Source organism: Chiloscyllium plagiosum, chromosome 5 (assembly GCF_004010195.1).
Source record: "Chiloscyllium plagiosum isolate BGI_BamShark_2017 chromosome 5, ASM401019v2, whole genome shotgun sequence".
In the NCBI taxonomy this organism is placed as follows: domain Eukaryota; kingdom Metazoa; phylum Chordata; class Chondrichthyes; order Orectolobiformes; family Hemiscylliidae; genus Chiloscyllium; species Chiloscyllium plagiosum.
This window is the reverse complement of record NC_057714.1, coordinates 38504208-38518239: the sequence shown is the minus strand read 5'-3', so window position 1 is coordinate 38518239 and position 14032 is coordinate 38504208. Positions and strand designations below refer to the sequence as shown.

The 14032-nt window shown below is 39.8% G+C and overlaps 1 long non-coding RNA gene across 1 annotated transcript; it reads right to left on the bottom strand.

Annotated features, from left to right (window-relative positions):
* Window positions 1-1208: 1208 nt before the first annotated feature.
* LOC122550285 lies at window positions 1209-8100 on the bottom strand. The gene is made up of 3 exons (XR_006311789.1): window positions 8013-8100; window positions 3070-3190; window positions 1209-1290 (listed from the first exon to the last, which is right to left on the bottom strand). It is a non-coding gene; the product is annotated as an uncharacterized LOC122550285 (long non-coding RNA).
* Window positions 8101-14032: the final 5932 nt, after the last annotated feature.

The following is a 14032-nucleotide window of genomic DNA, read 5'->3' as shown; positions in this document are numbered from 1 at the left end:
ATAATTGCTGGCCTTACCAGTATCATAACTTTTCCAATATACTATACATTTCACAAAGAAGGCTACTGTGGTTTAAAAAGTATATCAAGGATCTTACAGAATGGTCATATGCCTTCTCTGTTGATTCACTGCAGCTGAAACTAGACAGGCTAATTTGTTATTTTGAGAGTCAATCCCAAAGTGTCAAAAAGTGTTCAGGGAATTCCAGGACTGTCCATTCAAACCTCAAAAGATGTGAAGTTTCAAATTTACTGTTGCATTGAATTGGAGACTGGAAAGACACGGCAAGGAATTACAGAATAATTGACCTTGCTTTGTGGAATAATGATGCATCAAAGGTAATATTGCGGACATTTTATTTGATTGTGATTAAAAACTGGCCAATAAGTGCCATTTTGTACAGAGATATTGGAGGTTTGTATGAAGAGAGCTCCAGCCACCTGAACTAGTGTAGACATCATGTCAGGTTTGCATTTCCTCTCTGACTCCAGGTGCAGCCAAACAATACCATAAAGCCTCTCTGTTCTCCTGAGAATGATTTCAGACAGCTTTCAAGCATCATGTCAGCACTCTTGTACAGAAAAAGGGACCTTTACTTGTTTCTTGAAGCTGCTACATCTACAAAAATCAAACTTTTTTTTTTAATTACAGAAGTCATCTATATTCCAAATTTCAATTCTTCATTTTAGACAAAAAAAAACCTTCAAGGAAACCATACCTGCAAGAATGCTAGAGATTGATCTCATTTTCACCTTCATGCACAGCTCTTATATTTACTTCCTTTAAATCATTGTGTCTGGATTTTAACTAATAACTGTACCAGTTTTTTTTAATCTTGTTAACTTTCAGAAGCATAATACAATAAACTAATCTTTTATCTTGTTGAAAGCATAACGCTGTGTTGCTGTTTTTTTTAATTGAAGCACTCAAACATTTGGGTGCAATAAATAAACTATGCAAATTCACAGTTTTACAGTTATACAGTCATATAGCACAGAAGAGGCCCTTCAGCCCATTGAGCCTGCGTCAACCGGCCTACACTCGTCTTGATGAATTGGACTGAGGACACACCCACTGTAACCAAATCCTAACAATGTTCACATTCCAAGGATGAGTTGCAAGTAACATTGACTGGGCACCATTCCTGAAGAAGGGCTTATGCTCGAAACGTCGATTCTCCTGCTTCTCGGATGCTGCCTGGCCTGCTGTGTTTTTCCAGCACCACATTTTTCAACTCTGGTACTCCAGCATCTGCAGTCCCCACTTTCTCCTGGGCACCAGTGAACCAAGCTGCATCAAAATAATTGAGGACACAATGTCTAAGCTCGTGGCATTGACTGACTGCAATGACAAATGTACAACAAAATGAGCAAACATCTGAAGCTCTTATGCAAACTCTTCCAATGCCTCAGAGGTTGAATGGCTGAACCATATAGATTAAATTCAATCTAGATTCACTCTTTGATCTGTGTTTCTTTAATTGGTCTCAGCTATGGCTGCAGCAAGGTGTGCTGCAATATGCTTCTGTGTTGCTGGATCAGGGAGGGAAAGAGTTTGTAAAGGCTCTTACTTAAAGTTGTTGCATTATATCTCATGGTCAATATGTCAGTATACCTTTAATAGACATTGTTATGATGGCATGACTGTATCAGACCACGTAACCGAAGGAAAGCAAGGTCTCATATTCTATCTTACTCCAGGATTACATGAAAGATGGCATGCTACTGGAAGCATAATTTTCAATGCTGCTCTGCTGTAATTTAAAGTTTGTGGGTAGTAGTTAACTGTCATAAATATCTGTTGGATTCATCAATAATAAGCATTCCCAGTTTCTTATGTTACATGAAATAATGTAAGTATTGCAATATTATGCAAATTATCCTGCTGGAGGCAAACGTCCATTATAGGCTTGGAGCTCCTACCTGTTTGTTGAAAAGTGTGTTTTTGTGGGCACCAGGGCAACTCCAGTCACTTGATCATGAGATAGCTTGCTGCCAATCTCGGTTTCCAGGGATATCAGGATATAGCCATTTTTATGAGGTCAATGAAACAGAAAACTAACATAACTTGACGCTTTAGTAATTGGTGAGCAGAAAATTGAACAATAAGAATACTTTGTCAACAAGTACAACTAAGACTAGAGTTGACAAAAAAAAAGCTATTGATTTAAATTCAGATTTCTATCCTGTTATTTATGTATATGTGCTGCAGAGTAACAGTTCCAATTTTATAAGTCTGCTGCTGATCCATTTAATATAATTTTAATCAGATTAAACATCTCAAATGCTGGCAAACTGGCTCACAGGTTCTGAGCTTCTGTGGGTCAAAGGATGCCATCACTATAACAGTGATTATATTTCAAAAATAGTTCATTGGCTTTAGGACATCCTGGGATCATGAAAGGTCCGATATGTACAAACTTTTCATTCTTTTCATCATAAAAGCAACTAAAAGGGACACTTCTTTCAACTGAAAACTCATTGACACTTTTGAATGAAAGCCCATTTCACAACATTTTAAGATTTGGATATGTAGGGAGACATAAACCATTCAACAGGGAATTACCTGATTTCAGCAAGATGTGAGTCCGTGACTGCGTGGATTAAACAGTGTGTCAGTAGAAATGCAGAGAAATGCAGGGCCATATTCAGTTAAAACACACATGTCACTATCATCATTTTTAGATTTAGTTTACTTTCCAATCTTATAGTTTATAAAGAGTTTTCACAGATTTAAACTGCTCTGTGTTGATTGCCTCAATGGAGCTGACATCCTTCTCTGTATTCTGGAATGCAGAATATAATAATAGCTTTGCATTCATAATTTGCTTGATTTTGGAAGGATGACCGATATGGCCATTTGTGGAATCACAAATAAAAAATCTTTTGATTATTTTAACACACGCTTTGTCTCAATTAAGTGTTCCATTGAAATGTAAGGCTTATAAGGTACTGGTACTTTGTATCTTTTCAAAGACCTTAAAATTATATGAAGTGGGTGCTGATATTTCACTGTGTTGAATATTTCTTTGTTACATTGACAAACAACACAAGATGGGTATTCACTCACCTGCATTGCTCTGTTGCTTCGTGGAGAACTGTTTCTACACACTAAATATAAACCATTTGTCACCAGACAGTCACAATGCCTTGTATCCATTCCAGTGGGTGATAGTCATAATGCTGCCAGCCTGTACATACAAATAATTACGTAAGTGACCATGCAAATTCTATGGATTTCGAATTGAAAAGAAATTATTGTTCAACTTAAGTACAGTAATTGATAAACACTAACATAAACATGTGAATATACAGCGTCGTTTCACATCAGTAGAAGTTGACTTGTGCACTGTTTTTATCAGACAATGACACTTTAAACAGATTATTTGTTTAATCTTGCTTTTGCCTGCAACAGAATTATCCAAATATAAATTGAGGGAAATTTCTAGAGAATGTGCAGCAATGGAATAGATTGGGTTGGGATTTCTGGTCGGCATGGACAAGTTGGACTGAAGGGTCTGTTTCTGTGCTGTACGTCTCTATGACACTATGACTCTATAACTGTGATAAAGTGAGTTGCACAAGAATAGAAGAAAACATGAAGTCAGAAAAGACCATGCAAGTTTTCTTACAGACCACATGTGAGATATCTAATGACTACTAGTCTTGTGTGGTGAGTGGTATTCTTAAAAATAAAGGGTACTGCATCATTAATTGTACAGGCTACAAATTTAAAAACAGCATTTCGGGCAACCCAGAAATGATTGGTCTTATTGTCTTTCAAAAAAAAAGCCCAAAGACTAGCTGGTACCAGATCCTTTCTCTCATCTGTGTAGAACTCCTTTTAAAAGAGGTAAAAATTACTAAGACTTGATTATCAGCCAACATTCGGAGCACAGGAAATGATCCTGATATAGAGACCTCTCATACCAGGATACTGCTGCAGAGAAAAATCATAGCCTACATCGAAGGAGAAGTGCATTATTCTGCATGGAGACTTAACGATCTTTTTCATTCTTCTTTCGTCAATTACACTGGTGGAGTCACTTCACTCTTTGATATTTTCTGGTTACCTACATGCAACTGTAATGCTGATTGTGAGGGTATTGTATCAGTAATTTAATGAACCTGCTTCATCATGTAGTTTATGGAAAGCAAATGAGTTTAATTGTTGATAACACAAGTCCTGGAATGTAATTGCATGTAAAGGCACCCAGCATGGGCTATGCTAATAGGCAAGTTTAGCCGTAGACTGATGGCATCCGTTATATCTGTAGCACAGAATTCTACTTTATCCTCCTTTCACACAGTTAAGCATTCAATGTTTCTCCCATATTTTTCATATGTTGTCCACCATTAACAGAAAATCTTTAGCTGATTAAATGACTACCACCTGATGAAGGAACGTCGCTCCGAAAGCTAGTATGCTTCCAATTAAACCTGTTGGACTATAACCTGGTGTTGTGTGATTTTTTACGTTTGTACACCCCAGTCCAACACCGGCATCTCCAAATCAATTCCTACAGAGTTAGTGTCAGTCCAACAATAACTGCTCCTTTGCACATCTTCGCCCTGTCCAGCTCCTCTAGCACCTCTAGCACATTTTTGGTAGCTCCAAGGTTGTCCTCCCAAATAATTTTTTTCACTCACTTCTCAAATTATCATTAAGTATTAAGTCCAGTTGTCTCAAGCACTGTTGCCAACACTCTATTGATCCCCAATCTCTCATATTTTTGTTGAATGCAGCTGACATTTTGGTGGATTTCCTCACTTTAGTCCTTGCAAGAATCATGGGATTATTAGCAGGTCAAAGGTCAGGTGAACTCTTCAAAAGGCTTGGCCAGGTTTTTTTTTTAACTGAGCTATGGCATTTGCAACTTGCCTACAGTTTTTCCAACCAACAGAGAGGATAGGCAGGATGATGACACATTGGATTTTCCAAAGCAAACATTTTCAATGTAAGGGACCATGACAGTTATTCGAATGGGTTAACTGCACATGGAATTTTGAGATTGCAGTATTCACAGGGATGGAGAGAAAACATTAGAAGGCCTCTGTGTGACTTTCACACTCTTGCCTGCAGGTTGTGCTGTCCAATCTGCAGGAATGTGTTAAGGTAAGATCTCCCAAGGGTGAGAAGAAGAGATGAACAAAGTCTCTAACCAGGATACAAATGGCAGAGGACGTCAGTAGCAGAAATGTGATCACTCTAACCCAGAGACAGGGCATTGAGGAGATCAGGATTTCAAGACAGCAGAAAAAGCGAGCTTTCAGGTGCCAACTCCAGAATTCACCCAGCATTCTTCTCCACAGAACTCCTAGAGCAACACAATGCACAGTTCCACTCATTGGAAGTGGCATGTAGATGAGGAGAAGGCAACTGATGTTGCAGGTAGTATTGGTGTTGCTTCTGCTGCTGCTGCTTTTCATGTTGCTGGTTTTCCTACTCTTCATCAGAGGGGGCAAAGTAAAACTTACCAAATCTCACAATTCATTGCATTCAAGTTTGTTAGTTTTATTTATGAATAATCCGAATTCTAACCCTAACTCACCTCCTGTGTCCACACTCCCTGCCCGCTCTCAACAAGGCACAAGTCAGGAGTGTGACGAAATGCTGTCTACTTGCTGTTTGCCTGGATGATTGCAATTCCAAAAACACTGGAAAAGCCTGCCACCATCCAGGACAGAGCAGCTGCTTGATTGGTGCACAGCCATCAGCTTCAATATTCACTTGCTTTACCACAGAAAAACAACGGCAACAGTGTGGACCACCTACAAGATACAGTAGAGTCATTCAGCAAGAATCCTTGGATGGCACTTTCCAATCCATAATCTCTACTACCAAGAACATCCCGGGCAGAAGATGCATGGGAACATGAACCACCTGCAAGTTGCCCTCTAAACTATGCACTATTCTGGCTTGGAACGACATCACCATTCCTTCATTGTTTCTTGTTTCAGAATCCTGGATCTCTTTCTGAACAGTGCTGTGAGGGTTTCCACACTCCAAGAACTGCAAACGTTCAAGAGGCCAGCTTGCCATTACCTTCTGCAGGGCAATTAGGGACGGACAATAAATACTAGTGATACTCAGAATGGAAAAAAAATCAATTCCACTTCACTCCACTTCTGTAAACCAGGAACGGATCTTTATATCATGTCTTTGAGGTGAAAAAGACTTTCTCAACTATTTCACAGGTGTGACATAGCTAATAAAGCAGATTCAGGATAGGGATGAAAAAATTCTGTCATCGAGGTTGATTTCAAGGAGAATTATACAGGAGAAGTGATGAGCTAGATATTTGTCGGACGGTACCTTGGAATTTCAGGCTTTCACAACTGAAGACATCTGTGGTAATAGAGGGAAAAGAAGTGGCCAGGTATAGAGGAGTGTAAGATTCTCCAGGAGCTGCAGGGATGGAAGAAGGTGCAGAAACAGGGAGTGGTATGGTTCTGTTAATGTGTGGATAAGAATTCTTAAGTGGAGAATTCTTCCAGGGTTCTACCTAGACTATTATCTACCAAATGTGATCTTGCAATTCCGATGCTAAGCATAGACCTAAGGCTAACTCCTCTCAAATTTCCTACGATATTCTCAGATCTCTCCATGCCATCTGCTTCTCTCTAAACTCTTTTGTATTGCTGCATTTAAAACTTTTCTGATAAATCTATCAATTTACTTGGCAAAGATGTCCTAAATTCTCTACAGCTCAGATTATTGTTCATTGAGTATGTAGTTTAATAATGCAGTACACTTAATCACAAGACTCCTTTGACAGCAAGCCTGTGACTTCTACCAGATAGAAAGACAAGGGCAGCAGATGGCATGGGAACACCATCGCCTACACATTCCCCTTCAAGTCACACAGCATCCTGGCTTATAACTAATTTGTCATTCGTTCACTGACTCTGGGTCAATATCCTAAAATCCCTACCTAACAGCACTATGGGGTACCTGCACCATATGGACTGCAGAAGTTCAAGAAGACAATATACCATCCCAACTCCACAGCAATTATGAATTGGCAACAAATGCTGACTGAGCCAGCAATGCCCAGACACCATGAATGAATTTTTAAAAACTATATGTGAACTGCTTCTTATGTTTGATTCTGGCATTATAAGCGCTGTGCAAACAAAACTTCAATTGTAGATAAGAGACCATTTTGAAGAGTCGATTGCATAAAGCCAAGGATTCATATTTACGTTTCGCCAACAAGTAGAGTTATCTGGGCCGTCTAAATGGAATGCTGCTTGTGTAAACCAGGTCTTCTGTAGAATCATTCTGGGACTAGTACCTTTAAAGAAGCCTGTTTCGCTATTAATTGCTTGTTTGTATACTCATGGTTAAAGGTGTGAATAGAGTTAGGGGTGATAATGAGTCCAACCTCCTAATGTATCTTTGTGAAAAACTATGTGCCATTTCATATGAAGAAATGACAATATAGCGAAGGGCAGAAGTGTACATTTTATTTTCTGTCAGCTATGTGACATAGCCATTTGTATAAAATGTGTCTAACGGAAAATAGCAGAACAACAAAAAGCTGAAGATTGAATTAATAATCCAAATAAAGATTAATATCTGTTCTTCAAAAGGACAACAAACTATATTTTTCAAATATTTACACAGGATATATTTGCAAGAGTAACACATTATTTCATTAAATGTCATTACTTTTTCAGCAAATCACAGATTTTTCTTTGATGTTATTTAAAAGGTGCCAAACATTAAAAGAAAGTGATCTATAAAGTCTCTACTCCTCCACCATTATCCACAAAGCCTTTCAACACTATCCACATATCTAATTTTCTATTGTATGGTCATGTATACCATTAATTCACGTTAGTATATGTTAACTACCTTGAAAATATGCAAAATGAAGGTTCAGAGGAAGTCAGTCTATTTAAAGTTATTTCCCCTTAACTGTCACTGTAGCTAATGATCAACTCATTCCTTGATTGTTCCTGACACTAATTCTGTATACAGAAATTCTTTCACAAGATTGGACTTACTTTGGTGAAAAAACTGCACAGAGGCCAGTATCCCATCATCATGTCACCCTTTATTTAAATGTGCATAGTACATTGGCTGTACCCAGCCAGTTTGGAGTCGGTCCCTTAAACTGAGGAGATTCTGAATCCCCCAATTTTATTGGTCAGTAAGGGCTCCCTGATTGGCCAGGTTAATAATCCCCAATCAAGGATCTCATAGTCAATGAGATCCATCTGGTTCCAATCACTAAACTTGGCCAACTCAAATCTTATTCAATTATCCATCTTGTAGTTAATTCTAGTGTTCATGCTTCATTTACTAATGGGACTTATAAAACTGTTCAGTTCTGACCTGATCTAATGAAATTGTCTGCAGTACCACTAATGCATGCAAAAGATATGTGCCACCTTTGAATCCAAGCGGCTAATTTAGGCATCCCCTCCTCCAGAATGAAATCTGACCAGTAATATTCACTATCTGAGAGTTAAATTAGGTACAGGTGCATTATCCATAATAGAATATTGAGAATGATCCACTGAAAACACTTCTTGCTGAGAAATCTCACTATAAATAAACTCACGGACTGACGTATACACTGTGGGCAGAATTCATAAATGCCATATTGAAAATGTCACTTTGTTTTTCACTCTCAGAGGATGACATAGAAAGCCACTCCCAAGATTACCTCAGCCTCCGTACTGTTGATGTCATTCTGAACGACAAGCTAGCCATCTAGCCTGTTGAACTAACCAGCTCTTATATTTAATAATGTTATGTGGTAGTATTTTAGATTTCAACAAAAGGAAACTGTCAACCATGTGGACTTTCCTCTGCATTGCTTAATTGTTCAGAGCACTGATTTTTCTTTTAAAAATGTTGCCTATAGTACATTTATTTTAAATCTATTAATCCTCATTAATGTGGCTACATGCGTTTGTTGACTTTGACTTTTTAAAAAAAATTCCATTGCAGATGTGTGTGTTGCTGGCCGGGCTAGCTTTTGTTGTCAATCTCCAATTGTCCTGGAGTGTGTGGGGGGTGAGCTGCTTTCTTGCACCACTGCTATCCAAATTCGATAAGAACATTCACCGTGCTATTCAGAAGGCAGTTCCAGGATTTTGACCAGTGACACTGAAGGAATAGTGACATAATTCCAGGTCAAAATAGCTGTAGTTTGGAGGGAACTTGCAGATGGTGATGTCCCCTTACATTTTGTGCACTTGTCCATCTAGATGGTAGAGGCCATGGGTTTGGAGGTTGCTTTCAAAGGACCCTCGGTGAATTGTTGTGGTGAAATTTGAAGTTGCCAAACACTGCTGCCACTGGCTCAGTGGTAGAGGATGTGAATGGTGAAGATGGTGGATGGCCAATCTAGTGGCATTGAATATAAAGGGATTACGATTTGATTTTCTCTTGTCAGAGATCGTTATTGGCTGGCATTTATGTCACATGAATGTTATTTGCTGATTAGCCCAAGCCTGGATATTGTCCAGGTCTTTTGTGTATCTGAGGAGTTGTGGATGGTGCTGAACATTGTGCCATTATCGACAAATATCCCCACCTGATTTTATGATGGAGGGAAGGTCATTGACAAAGTAGCTAAGGATGGTTGTGCCTAGACGCTACCCTGAGGAACTCCTGCAGAGATGTCCTGAAGCTGAGATGACTGACCTCCAACAATTACAACTATCTTCCTTCAAACCAGGTATGACTTCAAAATGTGAAGCTCTTCCAGAACAGAAAGCACATACACCATGCCCCCACCCACCACTGTGCCTCTCTTCTCAAATCCCATTTGCTCCAGTTTTGTTGAGGCTCCAATGTTCATGGTGTACCATTCTCACTATCGTCAGCAAAAGTTTCTCTCATTCTCTCCCACTCAGTCAATTCTGTCTCTAACCCTGCAGGGCCTCTGTGCTACATACTCACTGTAGGGGCACCCCGGCAACTCTGCACCACAGCTATGCTCGAATTTCCATCTCACTCCATCGCTCCCTTTGCCTTTTTGCAGGATAAAATGGCCCATAAGAGGGCTGCCTGACATCCGGCTCCATTTCACCATGACAAGATTTTATCTGATTGACTGACTGACTGACTGACTGGCCTGATATCAGATACCGTCCATGATGTGTGGCACCAGGAGGCCCTGATTGAACCATATCGCCCTTGGCTTGACAGAGGACCACTTCCCTTAGACTTTGAAACACAGCCATTTGATTGAAACACATGCAGCTGCTGGCACATGTTGCAGATATGGGATTGATGTAGTGCAGTGCCATACAACAGCAAATCCATTCCTATGACTAACAGTTACTGACAACCATGACAAGCTGCTTTATTTTGTAACTGGTCTAAAAGGTTGAAGTACTGTGAGCCTTTAAGCTCTGACTAAGGAGGAAAGATGTAAAGGCAAGGCATGGCAAGCCAGAGCAAGGCAGAGACGCTGTGACCATCCAAGTGGATGCAAAATGAGTGAGCACTAAGAGGGCAAGCAAGGAGCCCCAATTTGTTCCTTGGTCCAATCCATGAGTTGGTGCTTTAACCCTTTGTGCAAAATGTCCTGCCAGAAGCAGCACAGAGTCATACAGCATGGAAACAGTCTTTCCGGTCCAACCAGACTGTACTGAAGATAATCCCAAACCAATCTGGTCCCACCTGCCTGCTCCTGGTCCATATCCCTCCAAAACTTTCTGATTCATGTACTTACCCAAATATCTTTTAATTGTTACAGTTGTGCCCATATCCGCCACTTCCTCAGGAAGTTCATTTCACATGCGAACCACACTTGATGTAAAAACTTTGGCCCTTTGTCATTTTTATATCTCTCTCCTCTCACCTCAAAAATATATCCCCCTAGTCTTGAAATTTCCCACTCCTCAGGAAAGACAACTTCCATTAACTTTATCTATACCCCTCATTATTTTATAAATTTCTGTCAGGTCACCTCTTAACCTCCTACCCTGCAATGAAAGAAGGACCCAGCCTATTCAGCCTTCCTTTATAACTCAAACCTCCCAGACCCGGCGTGGACCAGAGATGTGTCATGAAGGTGGGTTGGGACTTGCACTTGTCTAGCACTAACATCCGTAGATGTGGGTTACATGTGGTCACTGCCCATGGAGAGTTCCCTGAGATGTCAGTAACTGATGCCAGACAAGCAAGTGATAAGTAGCAGTCACCTGACATCCATGTTGGGAATTGTCACCATCCCATTGTTATCCAGTGGGCAGGAGAACGGTAAATGAGGCTGAATTAATTAATAGTGAAATGTTAATGCATACTGACGCATGCAAATAGGCTCTTCACTGCTCACGAGCGTGATTCCCATCTCACTGCTTAACACTTTGTTAGAAAATGGGACCTTTTGTTCTCGATGTTAGGAATCTCCTTAGTGCCGACCTCACCCAGTGTTCCCAATTTTCTCACCAATGCTTGTATCATCCAGTGGCTGTCTCTCTCTGTCTTCTTCTGTTTTGTCTGCTTGCTTTCTACCCCCTGCATTAATTATTAACAACGGATTAACAGATTTTTAATGAAACAGGAATGTGCATGAAGCTACTCACTGACATTGTTTTTCTCAAGTTAATCCACATTTTTTTAAAATTTGTAGAAAACAAATTATGAGACTGACTGTGCACCTGAAGAGTAATTTCTCTTTTTTTTGAAGACGTTATCTTTTATAAATTCTCTTTTTATAAACGTTATGATGGACTTCTTAACTATTAATATTTTAAAGATTATTTAGAGGCAGCACGGTGGCACAGTGGTTAGCACTGCTGCCTCACAGCGCCAGAGACCTGGGTTCAATTCCTGCCTCATGTAACTGTCTGTGTGGAGTTTGCACATTCTCCTTGTGTATGCATGGGTTTCCTCCCACAGTCCAAAGACGTGCAGGTCAGGTGACTTGGCCATGCTAAATTGCCCGTAGTGTTAGGTATAGGGGAATGGGTCGGGTGGGTTGCTCTTTGGAGGGTCAGTGTGGACTTGTTGGGCCAAAGGGCCTGTTTCCACACTGTAAGTAATCTAACTAAAAGCTGAAGAAGATGCACCACCAGTCAATGCTGCTGCAAGTAGGCTCATTGCACTTGTTTAGTCTGTATAATCTAAATTCAACCCACAGAATCATAGCACAAGGTAAAAATATTGAGTGCACACCTGGGTTTTTAGAGGAATCTGACACGTCTATGTAAAAACATTCAAGAACGCATTAAAACACAAAAGGAATATCTGGGGATAAAAGTAACCATGTTGTAACAAAACATTGATCTTTATTAATTTAAAGAAAAAGGTTTATCATTCAGTTGAACATCAGAACTGATCGTTATTGTGAAACAAATGGAAGAAGTTTTGTTATAAAGTGATGAACTTTGATAGCCAGATTAAACAATTGTTGCGTAACATATTTCTGTAGTTAAACATGAGCTATTATGTGTCACAAAGGGCGATATTCCTAATGTTAACATTGAAAATAGCTGTCACAGTACAAATGGCTTTCTGCCTTAGTATCTGCTTAAAATATAGGTTTGTTTTCCGTACAACATCAGTCTGAATTCTTCTTTAGTCTTTTTCTCTCATCCAGACACTGGCACTTATTTGTAAAAGGAACATTGAATGACTCACTTTATTAGCTGTTATTGCAAGTTGCTTAAGTTATACCACAACTGTCTTGTCAACCACGAGATTGTTATCTGTTCCGACCAGCATCCATCACAAAACTCATTTCTTTCCCCCATCAGTTGTAGCATCAATGGCCCATTATTTCATGATTATAAAACTTTGAAATGTTAAAGGACCTCCAAGCTGACCTAAGACGTCGGCTAGGAGTGGTAGGGAGGAAATTTGATTTGAAGTGCTGAGTAAAATCTGGATACTCATTCACCGCCCACTATACATCAAATGTTAACGGGTTTTGAGAAGATTTGTAGCTCACGTTGCGATTCTGGATGTAGATTTTCTCGCTGAGCTGGAAGGTTCGTTTTCAGATGTTTCGTCACCATACTAGGTAACATCATCACGGAGCCTCCGGATGAAACACTAATGGTATGGTCCACTTTCTATTTGTGTTTAGGTTTCCTTGGGTGGTGATGTCATTTTCTGTAGTGATGCCATTTCCTGTGGTGACATCATTTCCTGTTCTTTTTCTCAGGGGGTGGTAAATGGGATCCAAGTCAATGTGTTTGTTGATAGAGTTCCAGTTAGAGAAATAGACTTGGATTCCATTTGCCACCCCCTGAGAAAAAGAACCAGAAATGACATCACCACAGGAAATGACATCACCACAGAAAGTGACATCACCAACCCAAGGAAACCTAATCACATAAATAGAAAGTGGGCCATACCACCACTGCTTCATCTGGGGGATCAATGATTATGTTACCTAGCATGGTGACAAAATGTCTGAAAACAAACCTCCCAGCTCTGCGAGCAAATCTACATCCAATACATCACAGGTATAACAGGCGGCTGAATCTTTTTCACAAAATCACCCAAAGTGGAAATTGCCCTCACCTATCACAGCACTTCACCACCCATCTCTGAATGTGCAATTGAAGACTCAGCAAAATATCCTGATAGGTACAGACAACAGAATCATATCACAAGCATTAGTGTGGAGATCTATAAAATCAGTCTGGAAATAGATTTTCTAAATCCAGGTACACAATCCTTTGTCCGAAACACTCGGAAACAGCTGGTTTTCGGAATTCTGAACTTTTCAAATTTCAGAATAAGTGACAACTCAATGATGAATTTTTAAAAAATCTTACCAAACAGCAGACTCAGTGTGAGTAACAGGCCCTAAGACAGAATCGAGGCCTGCCAGTGCTGGGCCACATCCTCCCCACCCCCCATATCGCACCTAAGTGACACGCATTGAGTGGGTGTGGAGTTGGGTTAACTGTTTGCACATCAAACAACCTTGTTAATGAGATAAAAACTTCACAAAAAACCTTCGGATTTTGGAGCTTTTTGTATTTCTGGATTTCTGATAAAGGGTTTGTCTACCTGTACAACCATAGAACAAATAGTTCTCCCACCAATT